The 14,567-nt window shown below is 39.6% G+C and overlaps 1 protein-coding gene across 4 annotated transcripts in view; it reads left to right on the top strand.

The window, feature by feature from the left end:
* The window catches only part of BMPR1B (bone morphogenetic protein receptor type 1B), a 257,236-nt gene that overhangs the window by 89,950 nt on the left and 152,719 nt on the right, over positions 1 to 14,567 (top strand). For all 4 annotated transcript variants that reach the window (XM_013104107.5, XM_021275609.4, XM_038178634.2 and 1 more), the window contains one exon: positions 11,632 to 11,691. The gene's annotated coding sequence lies outside the window, so the exon portion shown is untranslated. The remainder of the gene's footprint in view (positions 1 to 11,631; positions 11,692 to 14,567) is intronic.

Here is a 14,567-nt window from a genome sequence, read left to right as displayed (position 1 = left end):
ATAGCTTTAGCAACACTTGCAAAATAAGCAGGCTCTGAGTCAGAGCTGAATCTGACCAAATTTTATTTATAACAATCTGAGATCAATCTGTTCACATTCAACCACAAGATACGAAATTGCCTACTTGCCCCTCTGATACCCCTATTTATGTCATTGTTCCGTGTCATCCAACAGTTACTGTACACAAGATTTTTAAACATCCTGGTTTTGTTTCCAAAACAAACTCAGGACATTTTGTAAAGGCAATCTTTGGGCTCATAATTTTTATGCTGTGTTTATAAATGGAATTTTGCACTCTTGTTAACACAGATACAACTGAAGTCTGTTCGTGGCTGCTCAGTGAGCTGCTGTAAAGCAACCACCCCCTGCATCATCACACACTGAGGCTCTCTTGGTCCTGAAGAATACAAACATTGTCTGTGCTTGCTGGCTTGGGACAGGCTTTTAAAGGATAAAAAGGATAAACTTGGACTTAAGCAGCACCTAGGTAGAATTGGAACCTGAAGGTCAGCCACTGGTTTCTGTGGACGTGCGTCTGACTCCTCATCCTCTATCTAGTCCAACCATTTCATCCTAAAACTGAATGCTGAAGGCATCAGACTTCTGATTTAACTCCTTGAGATTAATGGTTGGGTAAAAGTAAATGTATGTGGAGAAGCAGACCCTTTTATATAGCTTCCAAACTTGCTTTTCCTCAATAGTGTGGGAAATGTAGATCACTGGCAAAAGAGATCCCAAATTCAGTGGCTTCTTCACTTAATGCTCTCTTCTTTCTCATGGGAATCCTCAGTGGGGGGGGGGGGGGCAGGGGGGAGTCTGCCTGTTGATTCAGAGGGGGGTCTCTCCTTATCTTATTTGGATTTGTCCTCACCTGGTGAAAACGATTCTTTTATTTTATTCACTTTTAAAATCCTCCATCAAGCAATCCTCCAAGCAGTCCCAGCAGCTGACCCAAGTCTTCTGAGAGTAAACTGTGCTGCCACAGGATTTCTTTGCAATGCTTTGGCTCTGTCTGTCTCTTGCCAGGTGCCAAAAGATCAAATTCCTGATTTGCAAGCACCCAGTAACGCAAAGTAATTTAGAAACTTGGTGGCTATCAGTGTCTTAGGAAATGGAAATTATTAAAAAGTTTTGTTTTATCCTGAAATGGAACAAAGCTCACCTAGATATAAGTTTTCCAACTACTGAAAACAGCAACAGTCAATTTGGAGAGAGATAAAGGTTTCACATCTTTAAACACTTCTCGGTGTCTTTTCCTTTTGCCAGCATGGCACTTTGTCAGCCCTATTTTCGTCAGTGCTAAAATTCTCTGTGTTAGAGATTTTGCTTTCTGATATAGCTTAAGGAAACCTTTGAAGTAAGGTACATTAGCATATAAAGTCTGGCACTCGAGGGTTGCACGTGGGCCAGGGTAATAAACGTTTGTTCAGGTGCCCTGTATTGGAAATTGAGCGCTTTCTGTCTTGTCACAATACATTAACTATTATGCTATGTTTTTCTTAAAATGCTTGTCATATTTTTTCCAACCTGGGCTTAAATTTTCTAGATTCTGATCCTCTCAAAATATAAGTCTTGAAAGTTTTTTTCATGTTGCCTGCTTCAAGTCAGATTGAAAGTGTTCCTTGTGTGCATGTAAATGTCTCCCTCCTTTGGGGGATTCCTCCCTGACTGGCAGACAAAGTGGAAATGGATCAGTCACCTGTCACTTATGATGTTAGATACAGTGACCTTTATCTCCTGCAGATTCCGATTAAAATACTTGCTCCTGTTGCACGGCAAGCATCTGCATTTGGTAGCTGGTATCTAAGTTTCATTTCTGTGGGGCTGCCCATATGGCTTGGACCTGGGGAGTGAATCTGAAGAGCTCTAAATATTGCAAATTTACCGTGTGTTGATGAATTGTGCAGTTGCTCTGCACATTATAAACTCGATACGTAGAATTTTTTGGATTAGTGGCACATACATAAGCCATCTGTGCAGTGACTGTGCATTAAGTAAGGTGTAAGAGCCATTCTCCAGGACTCTTGCACTGTCGTGCACAAATGGCCAAGAGTCTTTTCTGTCTGGGGAAAAAAAAAAAAAAAAATCACCTTTGGAAAAAGAACACATTTACACTAGCTGAAATTTGTGATAACTTTATTTTTTGTAAGCAGGAAGAAGGTGATGGTGTATGCAAACAGAAGTTTAAAAGGTATATTTTTTTATAGAGGTTTACTGGGGACAGATCATACTGTTTTCCTACATTTTTTTGTGGTTTTATATAGAGTTTGCTTTGAGTTTGTAATTAGATTAAATTGTTTACAAAAATAACCCAAGCATGTTCGATAAAAGGAGATTGGAGGATGCACTCATGTACCAGAGGGATCCTAACTTTTGCTTTTCATGGCTCTGCTGCATTGAAGTTCTCATTTGCAATATTGCATTAATGTAGGGGTTTGGAGTCAAGTATAAGAGGAGTGGATGACAGCTTGCTTTGGCTGTAAAGCTGCACACTCATATTTCTGGCAGTAGGAAAAAAGGGCTGATTAGGAGAATCTATTTCCTGTATGCTCAAATATAAACCAGATACTCAGTCATGAAAAAGTCATTCACTGGTTTCCAAAGACTCTTTTTTTGCCAATGTGAAATGGTATTTCCAGTGGAAAACTGGGCAACGTGTTAGTCCCCTCGCACACACAACAAGGATCAAGAAGAGGTGATTGTATTAATCCATTTCTTCCTTCCTCTGTGGATTCTGATTGTTTCTGGCTTTAAACAGAGGATTCCCTTATGACCACATTAGTGTTTTTAATCTTTCAAAGCAGGAGTGAAAGTGCAATAACTAAACGTGAACATCAAAAACACTTCACTTTAAGCAGTGTTTCAGATGCTCCACTTTTCATATTATTTTCAGGAATGAAAATCTAATCTGTTATAGTGGGTGACGCAAATTCTAACTTTTGATCGCTGCATATTTTTATGGCCATGCCTTTGATTATTTACATTGCCGTTCATACTTAGATATGAGGGATCGACTTCTTTCCAGGTCCAGTGTATACGGGCTTCTTTCTGGTATTCCTCTTCTCTTGGCCTGCTCAGAGCTGCTGCTTTTTCTTTGGGCTGTTCAGGTAGCATGGCTCTGAGTAGCTAGGGGATGAACTTTGGTAGTCAGGCAAAAAATAGATTCTGGGTGATCACCAAATACACTGTGATAGTCGCACTCAGCCACTTCTGTTGTGCCAGTGAATTAAATAATGGGGTTTTGGATGACATGATAAGGAAGGTGTCATAAGCACAGGCTCTGGTTTTAAGGAGGCTTCCTGAAGCAGAAGCGTCTTGATGTTTCTGGTGGTCCTACAGCCTTTTCTCTAAGCTGGGGATCCAGAAACAGAAGCAAAGCAAGAGCTGGAGGTGCTCTGCGTGGTAAGCGTGGGCAGGGCTGCTGTTTTCATCCCAATACATGTTTCTGTAGTGCTTTTCAGAGTGGACTCCTGCCTTCCCTTCTGTCTGGAAATAAATGAATATTCTGCACTACAGATGACAGTTGCAGAAGTCTGGAGAGCTTCTGCTGAAAGAGAGAGGGCATTACGTTTGTATGTAATGGAAGAAAGGAGAGGTAGGTAGAGACACTTGGAAAGTACTAGTTGTGCTCAGTTCTGGTCCCTCAGTCTTGTGCAGATCCCTTTGAGAAGCTATGGGCCACCTTCCACCTAGAAGGAGCTCTGATTGTCTTTTAAGAGTAATTCTTTAAGGTCCAGCAGTAATCATAGAAGCAGAGAAAGAAGGCGGCTGACCTTGTCTGTTCTAAACCTACTTGCCTGGCCTTCTATGGTTTAGCATAAGAAAGGAAAAAAAAAAAAAAAAAGCATTCTGTTATCATTATATTGATGTTTATTATGTAGATTGTGACTTGAGGATGCAAGCTTTCTTATGGAAAGCAGCGATGCAGAAACGTGTGGTTGGTTTTGGAGCTGCTTACACTGCTGTTACGTGACGGCTGCTGAAACTTCTTCAAACGCAGGCCCGCTGTTTCCATTAAAGGATTTTATGGGACTCCCCACACATCATATCTTACGCAGCTTACCGTATTGGCTCTTAAAAGGGGCTTTGAGTACAATGCCAGGGCCCCCCAGGCGCTGCTTTATGGGACTGCTGGTGGGCCGGGCAGCCCCACGCTGAGCCGCCCGCCTTCGCCTGCACTGAGAAGCTTGTCTGCTGCCTTGAAACACGGCTGCCTTGCTGAGTTCAGCCTGAAGCATCCCAAAGGGTCCTACACTCTCGTTGCTGAGGTGTTTGCTAGTCAAAGGCAGTGTCTGCACGAAGGTTTTTAACGTAGGTCCTTGAAATGAAAACAAAAGCTTCATCAGCAAGGTAGGTTCTGTTTCTTTTGGCATTTCTGGCATAAAACTAATTCATGATTTTTGTTTCCCAGAGTTGGTAAAATGCCACAAGTTTGAATGTTTCGCAAGGAAATTTGACGTGCTGTGTATATGTAGACTTGTATATGAGTGCCCCTGGATGAGACTCAGAAACTCCTTACCGCTCCTGGACAATTACGTGTGGAATAACATGCTCACAGCACTTTTGCCATTATCTTGAGAGCAAGATGAATGCTGCAGCTGGTGAGAGCAAGCAGCAGCCTTGCCTCTGCCTCCTGTTTCTGCTGGCACTGTCTTTGGGATGGGACAAGCTGCTTCCTGGCCGTGCAGTGGTAGCATCTCGAAGTGCGGAGTCCTCTAGCAGCTTTAGCATGGTCCAGCTCTGCTGAAGGAAGGGTGTCCTGCTCCAAAGGAGAAAGGCTTCTTGCTCAGAGACATGTTGGGACAGAACGCAGCTTGGCCAGGTTTTCTGCTGCCCACGTAGTCACTCACATGTCAGTGTGCACAGATAAAAAGAGTGTGTAACACAAGTTTCTTAGTGTCTTACAGTGTACTAATTTTAATGGCGATTAAAGGATGCACCAGCAAGTGAATGAGGCGCTTGAAGGACAACATGGTTAATCTATTTAGCACTGAAAGTCTGAATAACACACATTTTTGTTTTGGAGACTCAGTTTCGAGATACGAGGGGAATGAATTTAAACAGTATATAAATGCACAGCATGTTTTTCCTTGATAAATGCAGAGTTAAAATTCACCTGCTTACTAAAGCCCTCCTAAAGACACGATCACTGAAGAAACAAACAGTAGATAAGCTTTTAATGTGATGATAAACTATTCTGCTTCTTTCTTTTTAAAGGAATGAAACACCCCAGAGATTATATGCCCGTTAAAAACAAATAAACAACAAAAAACATGCGAAAGAGCCTCCCATGAATCCTTTATTAATGGAGAAAAAGTCAGTCAAGACTCAGCAGTTTGATTTAAATAGCTTGCCTGTAGCTAATCAGTTGATAGCGGTCTCTGCTTTTTGGTTTGTGCATGCCTTTCAGATAGTAGCATACTGCAGTGAGCTTCAAGACATAATTTCCCAGGGTGATTCAAAGGCTGAAAATACTTGAGTGAGTCTCAGAGCGTGGTGTCCGTAGCCAAAGTTATCAAAACCATTATGTTCAGGAAAGAGCCCAGAGAGGGAGATGTAAAAGGCTGTCCCATGTTGTTTGATTATAAAATTGACAGCTCGGTGTTTGTGTCCTTTCTGTTTATGGATGTTGCTGGAGCTTGATATCTTATAGCTCTGTCGTCTGAATTTTCCCTCTCCTTGAAAGGCTCTCCTGTCCTTTGCCAAATAGTCACCTTCCCTGTGCTGCATGACAGTGCTGGTGACGTGCTTGCCCTGTCCCAGTTGCGTTGGCAGTTCAGGCCCTGGTTATTCCTGCTCTGCAGGCAAAGTAGCTCCATCGGTCTTCCTGCGGCGTGCCTTGGGGCATTGCCTGCCAAGCCTCTGAAATAGGAGCGTGCTCCCCTGGGTTTAACCAGAATACAAAGCTCCAGGCATTTTCAAGTAAGTGTGATCCTCCTTATTTTCAAGTGACCAGGTGTATCTGTTTAATTGAAACAGTTTTATAGATTAATTCAGATTTTCTGTAATGATTCTTGATGTGAGCTCAAATTTTATGTTCACAGCCAAATATGTTCAGGTTTCACATAGCAAATTTATGGAGGCAAAAAATGATGCGATTATGTACTTCAGGGTATTCCTCTTTAGTTTCTTTGGGGGAAAAAACACACAGTTGAACAGTTAATAGAAGTTTTATGATACGACTCTATTATGATATTTGAGTCATTAATTTCACTTCATAGTGTTCAGTTTGCTTGGCTGTTCGTTTATTCATCTCCCTTCTTTCAGTAGGAGCAGCAATGGTTATAGACATTCATTTCCAAAAAAGATCTGTGTTAGGAGGTAACCCCCTGCTCTTCTCCCCCTCCTCCCCCCCCCCAAAAAAAAAATAAAAAAATCCAAAAACTAGTATCTGAATAGAAAATTTGAGCAGCTGAAAATCACAGTGATTTATAGGGTACATATGTATGCAGTGTTTTTCTGGGGAGGCAGAGAGGTGATGATTCGGTATTGGTCCTGAAAAGAATCCTAAAACTGTTGGGTGTAAGTACTATTCTTTGAAATTAATCCTATTCTCAAAAATCAAAAGAAAACTTTGCATTATACAGGCTCTAAGCATTCTTCCTGTCCCACATTGGTCTTTATAGTCCAAATGTCCTTCTTAAGGGACAGAGACCAAACCTTTTACTTCAGCAGTAGAGCAGTTTCTCGAGCAGATGGTCCTCAAAAGGTGACAGATCCTGCTCGTGTCGTATCATCAAATGCTGTGTCCAGCAGGGGTGGGAGGTATTAGCTGCTACTTGGGGTTGTGTTTCAGTGGACAGGTGGAAGTAATGATGGCAATGAGAATGTCTTTGATGCAGTATTTAGCATGTGCTCTTTTCCTGAAGTGGGAGGATCAAACAACAGGAAGAAGTTTCCTCACTCGTAATATGAAGCCTGGTTTCTCAGCCAGCTTTCTGTCCAAAAATCTGCCTCTCTTTTTCTCAGGGAGGAATAAGCTGGTGATTTCCTTGCTGTCCATGGCTTCCCTGTTGGTTTTGCTCCTCTGTGCAAGCAAAAGATAGGAAGGGCAGCTGGATCCAGGTCAACTCCTACCTCTCCTTTGTAGTTAACAGCTTGGCTGTGCTAGGGGGAAGCAAAGTAAGTCCCTGAGTCAGGGAAGCCTGGCTGTGGACCAGGGTCTGTTACATATTTGGTTTATTGCCCCCACGAGTGATGTGCTTCAAGACCCTGGCAGCTGCCATGATGAATATAAACCAGATCCTACCAGATATTTCGTTGAACATAGCTGTCAGAGACAGCAGAAATTAAACTTACTGTTCACGTGGGTCTTTGGTGGCTTTCATTGTCTCAGCTAATATCGAACAAAGAGCACTTACACGATCCTTTTTAATTTCAGTGGCTAATACACAGCTTTGAAAGGGGTAGTGATTGCTTGTAGTTAAACCTCACCTAAGAGATCGAGAAGGTAAGCACTGGAAAGTGAGGACATCCTACTGGTCAAGTATCTATTGCTGCAACTGATTCGTAATCTGTTGTCTCATGGTATACGTGCTCTTTACTGTAAACCTAAAACATAACTAAGTCACAAAAGGAGGTGATAGAAAATACAGATGCTATAAACTAAAGGAAAATATTACATTTGGAACCATATTTTTAATTTCTTTTGTGTTTCTTGTGACTCAGAAAACTGAAAACAATGGTGGAGGATGTGGGAAACGGACTCAAGTTTTGCATGTGTAGATGAGCTAACGTTTGCAGTTACATGGAGCTGTGAATGTAGGCTGCTCATGTTTTTTGTATTAAAACTGTTAGGCTACATTTTGGTTTGGAATTCAGCAGTAACACAGCATGTATATATGGTACGTTCAGAATAACAAGGGTCAGCTTCTGCATCTTCATTGTTTTAAAGGCATCTGTTAATTAGTCTGAAACATCTTGTTAAAATGTATTCGAGGTCAGCACTCCACAGGGAGCTGCTGATGTTACTGTATTACTTCTCTCAATTTTCTTGCTTGATTTGAAAGAAGAGAGCCTGGCCACCTCCCAGTGGCACCCAGCGTACCAGTTACTTGCTTCTGTGCATCAGGGAATCGTGCAGCAGCTGCTGGCAGACAGTGACTTGGCCTGTTAAACCATTCATGCAGATGCTGGTGGCATGCTTATGAAATCCTTGTCATCCAGGATGATGTACACAGATGTCTTGTGAAAGCTGAAGTATATCAAACCACCAGAGTAGTGGTTAGGCAGTGTTTATGAATGTGACTGCTATAATGCTTGTAATTATGCTGAATGTAGTATTAGGTATGGGTATTTATAATGAGCTAATATAAAGATAAAAACAAAACAAAACACAAAACTATGTTTTAAAAGTTTATTCTAGAGATATATTTGGTCAATTTTCCATAGACGTATGGGAAATCATACTGCATCGGTGTTCCTCTATTACAAAAAGGAAAGAGCAAGGATAAAGAAATTCCTCTTTCATTTATTTAGATAGGTTTCACATTAGTGGGTAGAAAGGAAAAGACCAAATATACTAAAATATTTTAAAATATTTGTTAATATTGAAAGCTAGACTGCAAGCCAGACTTCAGTTAACACAAGCACTGTTGTGTGTGATCTCTTAATTTATGTGGGTGACAAACTCAAAGGTGAGATGACCCAGATCTGATTGCGATCTTGTATGAGAGTAAAGCAGATGGGCAGCGGCAGCTCCATGGGCAGCCGCTATGACGTTGTCAGCCCGAGATCGGAATTGTAGAAATTTACATATTCTAGATAAGAAGGTGAAACTTTATATTTCACGTTTCTAGTTTTGAAGGAACTGTAAAGGAAACCATGTCCTAGCTGGATTTCTACCTGTCCTCAGTTTCCTACCGTCTCCTTTTCTTGTACTCTGAAGGATGAAAAAAAGCTGTTAGGGCATAAGTTAAGGCTGTGTGGTGCTTCGGAAAAGGGGCTCTTTCTGAACAGTACATCTGCTAATGGGGGCATACAACTGGGTCTCTGCAATAAATATACCACGGGGAATCTCTGGTTGTCTTCAAGCAGTGAAAAAACTGCCAGCATCTCTGGGGAGAGTGCCTCTTGTTACGGAGAGTTTTCCTCTGTTTGGGGTAGGCAATAAATGTACTAGTCTGATGATGAATTTTTGGCTCCCTTGACTTTTTGAACTTTCTGGAATATAAAATTGAATTTCACACGTTCTTTTTATTTAAGGCTACATGAAAGCAAAAACAAAGGAAAGACCACCAACCCAGTAGGTTTTGTTTAGAGTCTCTGCATGTGTTGTGAACATTTGGCTTGTGAAGAGCTTCATGCAGAAAATAAAACCCTAAAAGAAAAAAGGGTCTTAACCCATTGCATTTGAGCAAAGGCTATCCTCAACCTCAAGTCATGAAGTACTAGATTTTTGTTTCCAAATTGGAGGTGCCTTCTGAATGACGAATCAGAAAAATCAATGTAGCCAGAATAAATAATAGAAATGTTGCTGGGAGGTGTAAGGCAAGGTTGCAATGCAACAGGACTTTAAAATTACACAGACTTGAAAAAGGAGATAAGATAATGCCATTGCAGCAGATTTGAGAATTGAGTTAGGCACCAGATTAAAACTATACAAGAAGCAATCATAATCAAATAAACTCTAGGCTTCTGTTTCCCAGATATGAATATAATGAAATAGTTTCTTACTTTCATTAGGAAAGTAAATATTTTTTCTCAAAAACTTCTGTGATTTATTCACATTGTATCTTTTTTGTTTGTTTGTTTTTGAGGGGGGAAAGTTAAGATATTTATATTTGTAAATGTCTCTGTAGAAATGCTTTCATGGCCTATAGAAACAAAAATATTTTTTGAGTTCCAAGTTGAAATTCTTGCAGCAGGAGGGCACCGAAGAAATAATCTGTTTTGTTTTTCTCAGGTTAATTGTTTGTCCCCCCTACTTTTATACTGTGACACTCCATTGCATGTATGAAATGTTCAAATTTCCATATAATATGGTTTTTTTATTTCAAATGGTCGAATTTTGGGTTTGGACTGACTGAAAGCATTAAATCACCTAGATGTATGAAAGTAAGTTTAAAATATTACTCAGCAGATTACTTGGTAACCTCACGTACATCTTCCAGTTTCACCAGAGGCAGCAAAATTACACTAAAGGAATTTGAACCCACCACATTTGAGGACACCTCCCATTTCATTTTTTTTTTTTTAATTTATATTTATTTTTGTTTGTATTGAATAGGGAGCAGAAACAGAACAGGTCAGGGTGACTGGCTTTCCTCCCAGCCCTCCCACACCAACACATACCTCTGAGACAGAGATCCCCTCTCTGAAAATGAGACTTGGACAAAGTGCAAATCCTTCATTTCCTGAAATCTCCTTGTTTAGACCAACAAACATGCAGGTCAGCAGGGAGGTTGCAGAACCGAAATTGAACACCGGCTCCGTTTCTCTTGATCAATGAAGTGTAATTTGAACCTCACGCTTGTATAACCAGTTTGGAGAACTGTCACTGGGAACAAAGCCTGGCCACCAGTTCCTGGAGATATTTGAGCAGCAAAAAGCTGTTCCTCTGTGTGTTCAGCTGAGTGCTGCTGTTTGGGGAGGCCAGGTGTTAATTTGGAGTAACAGTTAAGGCAGCAAATTCTCCTAGAATAGAAGCAGCATGTGCCGTCACTATGTCGCTAACTCTATTAAAATAAATAAATAAATATGTAAAATTTGAGGTCTGCAGATGTTTACTGTCTCACAACAAATCAATTCTTGGTCTCTAAGAGTAAGGGAGTCTCTAGAAAATCAGGTCAGCAGAGTCCTCAGTGAACAATAATTGAAAAACTTTATTCAGGACTGGCCCCAAATACAGATAAAGAGCAGCAGCTGTAACTGGCTGTGATACCTGTGATACCTAGTTGTATTTTCAGACACGAAAGACTAAATTTATACCCTTTTCCCTCACTGGGATAGTGCAGATCTACGTGTTGTCTTGACTTGAATGCCTTTGCAACATCACTGCTATTTTTTGAATGGGAATCTTTTCGTGTTTTTTTTTTTTTTTTTTTTTTTTGGTTGGTAGAAACTGGTGCTGATACTGCTTTGTTTAGCTGCATTTCAGGATGCTAATTAACAATTAGGCTTCACTGAGTGTTCTCTGGGATGTAATCAGATCTGTATTTTAAGCAAACATTTTTGTTTGTTTTTACTGAAGCGCTTGTTAGAAGTTAATGGGAGTTGAGTGCATCTGGGCCCAATCACGGACTTCTTCCCAAAGTGCCTAATTCAATTGATTGGATTGTTTGGTAACAAGAAATACAATGTCAGCAGGATCTTAATTATTTAATCTAACCACAACATGATCATTACGAGTAATGTGTAGAAGTAGATCAAAACTCTTACATTTATATCCAAGCCTGAGCAGAAACACTGGAAAAGGAAGAGAGGTACCCCTTGTTAGTGTGTGTATATGTGCTATTATACAATTGTTGCCAAAGAATTACTACTTGGCATAAGTCTCCATAAAAGACGTGCCACAGCATGATAATAGCTAAAATTTTAGCTGTCAGTTTGCTCAAGTGTGATTGAATTACAATGCTGAAGTTAAAAGCACAATATTAAATGTAATTGATATGTCTTTCTGCTCTATTGTAGATTGCACCATTGTACTTGAGCTGCAAGGCAAGAAGATTTCTTGAAAATTGAGTTCCTCAGGTAAGAACTGAATTATTTCTTTTTGTTTCTTTGAAGTCTATGGTTGTTAAAAAGCACCAGCGTGTAGTAAACACAGGACAGTTACTGTTTATCAGCTACACTTTGGAAAGCTAAAGAAAAAACACCTGAGATGTTGACAGTGATGCAGGCCATAGTAAAACAGGTCACTTGAGAAAGACACAGCTATATGCTTTTCAATGATTTTACTATTTGGAGTGCTTGGTACCTAGCATGTATTTCAAGCAAGGAATGGTGAAGAGTTGTTTTGATTTAAAATAAATAAATAAATAAATAAAAAGGATCCAGCTGAGAAAGTGTCTCAAGGGAATAGACAGCACTCTGACACCAGTTTTTTAGCAGCATGACTCTTGCAGGTTGTTTGTCGTGGTCCCTCTCTTATTTTCAGAGAGACCTTGATAGACCAAAACTTTATGTTCAGGAAATGTCCTTAGTCCCCTTCAGGTTATTTCTAAATAATAGCATGCCCAGTAAGTTAAGTTGTCGTTTGACTGATCTCTCCCCTGGGATAAACAAGCAGTAGCTCGGCAGAGCAAAAAATCAGCAGCTCTTTGTTTAAACAGTCTGTTAAAACCCCTGCCATGAGCGTAAGAAAAAGGATTTGGGGCTGTTCAGGAGGATTGCTGAAAGATTAAATAATTACTCTCTTCATTACGGGAGCAGCCCCAATTTGCTGGAGATGGCTCTGTAAAGCCATATACTCACAGCTGACATAAAACGTAAGCCTTTCTTACCTTTTCACATCATGGGCTGGGGGTTGTGTGTATTTTACTTCTAAGGCAGGCTGGTACGATGCCAATAAGCAGTTCACACATTTCTAAATAAAAGAGAGAAATCCGCTAATATGATAACCATTTAAGAAACACGAAGCTAACCTTTAAGTTATAAACTGTCAATCCAGTTTTCCAACTGAATGAAAACTTTCTGAGCTGCTCAGTGTACGGAGCCTTTGCCATCCTTTCAGTTTATTCTGTTTGTAAACATCTATCTCATCTTAGAACTTATAAACAAAATACAGAAAGTTCTTGAAATTGGATAATGAAAAACTTTCCATACACAGATAACTCTTCCTGACCCTACAATATTCTGTTACCTTGCCTGAGTGTCATAAAGAGCCTGAAATTGAGAAATTGTGTTGAAACTCCTTTGGGCTTGCATTCTTGGAACATTTCCTAGAGCAATTTCACGACTTAATTTGCATTTGGTGTTGGAGAATTTATAAGACTCTGGTGCTTTGTTACTTGTGCTAGGTTTTGAAAGGAGAAAGAATGGATGCCTGTTAAGTTTAAAATAAAATTGTAGCCTTTTCTTATAAAAATGGACATTACCACTGAAATGCCAGTAAGTTTGTGGAGGTATTTAAAACATTCAGTTATCTCTTATCTTCTAAAGTTTAAGCTAAACAAATAAATTAAATGTAAACTTTTCCATTTTTATCCTCGCTTATTTTGAAACCTGGTCTACAAAAATTTAAGACCATTACAATTCCATTAATTTTCTATTTTTCCAAATTTTTCGTCTTGCCATGCCTCTGGAAAATGATTTTCTTGTTTAGATGTTCAGGCACTTTTAAAACTGATTTTAGAAATAGTGCCTTTTCCAATACTTTTTTTTTTTTTTTTTTTTTTTCTTTTAATGCTGTTTGTTTTGAGTAATTCTAAGGTTAGCAATCTATTTACTGTGTGTAATTGCATGACAGTAAATGCTGGGCCTGCTTCTCTGCTATTCTTGTTTACAGTTTGTCTGCCTGAATGTGATAAAAATGAGTACAAAAGTAATAGTACCAATTTAATTGCATAGCTGTAGACATCGCAATTGGTTGTATATCTGCAGAGATATAAATGGCTTTACCATTCACACTGAAGACCTTCTGAAGGCTGAGTTACTCCATGCTTAAAATGCCTCTGGAAAAGGGCTTATGTTGAACATCTTACATTTTGTGATAAATGATTTCAATCATTTTAGAAACAAAATGCACTAGTAAGTTGTACGCAGAAAGGACTGTGAGTAGATACAAGAATTGCCTAGAAAAAGTATGTAATATTCTTTACTTTCAGCATCCTATTGCATATGACATAAGAATTTTGAACTGGCATATTTTAAGTTTCTACCTGTAAAACACTATAGAAGATAGTGTTTTTAGTGTTTTTGCCACTCCTTTGGCAATAACATTTTAACATTTGACCATTTATAACTGAAGTCAAGCTGCGGTTTCAGTGACTACCTAAATTTTCAATGCCCTCCCAATGTGATGGTTGAAGTAACTCCAATGGAGCTCCAGCACCAGTACAGCTGGTGTCTGCTACTGCTTTGTGAATACAGGGAACTGTTGTACTTTAATGGCTCTGTATAAATATTTTATTGTTTATCTGCACTACCACTTGTTACCTTTTCCTATCATTTCTAATTGACACACAGTAACAGAAGGTGCGGTCTTTCATGCATTGCGCATCTGATAAACCTATTTGAGCTTGGTTTAGCTTTGAGAAGGACTTAATTGTGGTATTCCACAGATATTTGTTTTGTGGCGAGAAGAAATACTATTAAGAATAAGGTTAAACCTAATAACTCCAACAACTGGTATGATTTTCTCCTAATATTTCACATGGAGCCAATAAAGCTGAGATGCCTGTTTTCTTTTATTCCTTATGAATCATCAGCAGAACTGAATATCCTCCCCCGGCCCCGTGAGCAATCAGTATTATGGAATAACCTTGGCAATACTCAGAAAAATGTTGCTTCGTGGCCTGGGCTTGAAACCACTCTGATTTTTGATTTGGCTTTTATTGAGTCTGTAAAGAGTTGTCTCAGGGAGAAAAAAACACCTGAAATCTATTTATTTTGGCTAGGGTAGACCA

This window comes from Anas platyrhynchos, chromosome 4, assembly GCF_047663525.1.
Source record: "Anas platyrhynchos isolate ZD024472 breed Pekin duck chromosome 4, IASCAAS_PekinDuck_T2T, whole genome shotgun sequence".
NCBI classification, from domain to species: Eukaryota; Metazoa; Chordata; class Aves; order Anseriformes; family Anatidae; genus Anas; species Anas platyrhynchos.
This window is presented reverse-complemented; position numbering and strand designations above follow the sequence as displayed.